The sequence below is a fragment of the Astatotilapia calliptera genome, chromosome 12 (genome assembly GCF_964374335.1).
Source record: "Astatotilapia calliptera chromosome 12, fAstCal68.1, whole genome shotgun sequence".
In the NCBI taxonomy this organism is placed as follows: Eukaryota; Metazoa; Chordata; class Actinopteri; order Cichliformes; family Cichlidae; genus Astatotilapia; species Astatotilapia calliptera.
The window spans coordinates 37848849-37851829 of NC_137433.1; the positions used below are offsets into that span (position 1 = coordinate 37848849).

Here is a 2981-nt window from a genome sequence, read left to right on the forward strand (position 1 = left end):
GAGAATGTTGCAGATAATTACATTTTTGCTTGATGCATAAAGTTAAAAGATTAAAACTAATAAAACAAGTTTTAAAAAGAGACTTTTCCATTTGATTACATTTTGTATGATGGATTATGCAGGAAGTAGAATTAGGCTGAAAGATCTATCGCTTTATCACCTCTTCAGGTTGTAAATCGTGTTTTTAAAAAGTAACTAAGTAACTAAGTAATTAGTAATTGAAAATGAGTAATCAGTAAAGTAACGAGATTACTTTTTTGGGAAGTAATCAGTAATTAGTTACTGATTACTTTTTTCAAGTAACTTGACCAACACTGGTGAGGATAAAGGTGACTGAATTCTGTAGCTTTACAAAGAAAGGAACAATTTTTCACTTAATATAAAAAACAGAACATGGGTGCTGTACTGCGATCTGAACGCACCCAAGGATGAGAACAAACAGTTTGATTTTTACTAAATTATTGCAGATGGGCTCTCAGACAGCCAGGACAGAAACTGGATGCAGCCATTTATACATTTATTTAGTCTATCTTCACGTCCTGCAGTCATAGACTGTAAATAAAAGACTGGCAGAGGGAGTGAAGGGCAGCTCCCAGCTGACGACCCTGCAGCCAGCCCAGTTCAGACTTTATCTTCAGTCGATGGCGATTTTCTCACTTTTGCAGCCAGCTTCAGGCGAACGCTCCTATCTCAAACTGAGATCCTGTGCCTGACTCATCACGACAGACAGCACAGAAAATCCTCAAGTTCCAGTTCTGTAGTGAAGCTGCCTTTTAAGGAACTTAAACCTGAAGGACTTTATTAGCCAGCAGGGGGCGACTGCTGTGATTTCAAAACGTGTCTGGTAGAGTCCGGGGCCCTGTTTCAGGAAGCCGGTTTAGTGGAAAAACTGAGTAAGTATACCCTGAGTTAACGAAAACTCTGGGTTTTCGGTTTCACAAAGCGAGTTCAGCTGCAGCCTGAGTGAGTCACTATGACGACACACTCCGTGAAGCTAACCTGCCCCCTAGCAGGTTTACTACAACTAACCCTGACTGTCTCCGCCCCTTTGTCGGAAACCTGACAGTAGGAAGTGTCGGACATGGCGTGCCACTTCCTTGAAGAGCCAGTAGATCGTGAAGCCCAAATTCTCCGCAGAGCTCTCCGCCGGGAGAGAGTGATCAGAGCGCGTTTGGACATTTTATCATTTCCTGATGATTTCCTGTGCGAACGTTACCGTTTCTCAGCACAATCTATAATTTATTTGGATAACATCCTCAGGCCATATATTACGCATGTGACACATCGCGGACATGCTCTCAGTTCATTGCATATTATTTGTATTGCACTTCGGTTTCTTGCAAACGGGAGTTTTCTGTATAATATTGGTGACGCTGAGCACGTTTCCAAGGCTACCGTCTGTCGGGCAGTCAGGAATGTTACAGTTGCACTGAAACGTCTCCTGTACTCGTTTGTGTTCCCCGGTCACAGACCCACAAGATTTATCAAAGAGGGATGCCACAAAATTGCAGGTATCAGGATGACCAAAACTTAATGTATGATGTGGTGATACTTGGACTACTACTTAAATTGTACATTTATTTTCAGGGTTCCCAGGCGTGATTGGCTGTATAGATGGTACTCACATTCCAATCATTGCTCCTTCAGTAAATGAAGGAGACTATGTGAACAGGAAGTCTTTCCACAGCATTAATGTACAGGTACATAGTTCCCTGTAGCATTTCAAACTAACAAATTATTTCATTATAGTAATGGATGCTAATTTGTGTTCTCTGCACTGTGAAGATCACATGTGATGCTGCCAACATTATCACAAATGTGGAAGCCAAGTGGCCAGGCTCTGTCCATGACTCACAAATATTCCATGAATGTACACTGAGCACAAAATTTGGACATGGTGAGTTGAGAATACTTTAAAATATATAAAGACCAATTGCTTCAGGGACATTTGAACTGAAGTGTATCCTTCTGTCTTAGGAGAGTTCACTGGCTACTTGCTTGGTGATAGGGGGTATCCATGTTTACCCTATTTGCTTACCCCTTACCCTGACCCTGAACCGGGCCCACAGCAGCGATATAATCTGGCTAATTGCAGGACAAGAGCCAGAATTGAAATGACTATCGGAATGCTTAAGGCCCGGTTCCAGTGCCTGCAAAGACTCAGGGTCACCCCAGAAAGGGCATGTGACATTATTGTGGCATGTGTGATTCTTCACAACATTGCCACAATTAGAGGAGAACACTGTCCTTCTGAACCAAACATCAGCAGTGATCCAAACCATGAACATCCTGACCCTCCCACGGACATACAAGATGGAAGCGCAGTCAGAGACACCATATGTCACAATCATTTCCTTTGACCCATCACCTCAACATGTTGAAAGAAGAATAAACAGATTTTTTGTTCAACTGGCTTTATTGGTCGCCTGTGTTTCCTGTACACAAAGTATTAAAAGATGTAAACCTCATAAAGTGTCTCTGTTGCTTCCTCCTCCTTAACAGCTGTCAATGTTTCTTCATTATTTTCCTGTAGTAAAGAAATAAACAACATTGCTGTTCTACTGTAAACTCATATAATCTGTGGAGTATTACTCACAACTGCATGTTGGTCTGGCTCAACAGGAGGCTGCACCAGATGCAGTACACCACCACCATCAACTGATAGAATATGAGGTTTATACAGGTCACTTATAACTTACAAGGGACCAAATGGCAATTAACAAACATACCAAGCACCTTACACTTCATTGTCATTATGCTCTCAAAGACAACCAAGACTGAGGGAAGGCAAAATCAGTAGGAAAATAACTTCACTACAAAATAATTCATTATGGTAAAGAGTTTATCAAATGAATGAGCAGCACTGCAAAGGTGACTGTGAAGAAAGGATGTATGCACATCATGTATTATTTTGAATTTACCCCTTATGTAGGCACTTGTGTCTTGCGGGGTTATTGCCTCAGAGGATGTCCCCGCAGAGA

At 41.7% G+C, this 2981-nt stretch overlaps 1 long non-coding RNA gene across 1 annotated transcript; it reads left to right on the plus strand.

The window, feature by feature from the left end:
• Window positions 1-858: 858 nt before the first annotated feature.
• Window positions 859-2414, plus strand: LOC145419416 (uncharacterized). The gene is made up of 2 exons (XR_013900801.1): window positions 859-1897; window positions 1978-2414. It is a non-coding gene; the product is annotated as an uncharacterized LOC145419416 (long non-coding RNA).
• The last annotated feature ends 567 nt before the right edge of the window (window positions 2415-2981 follow it).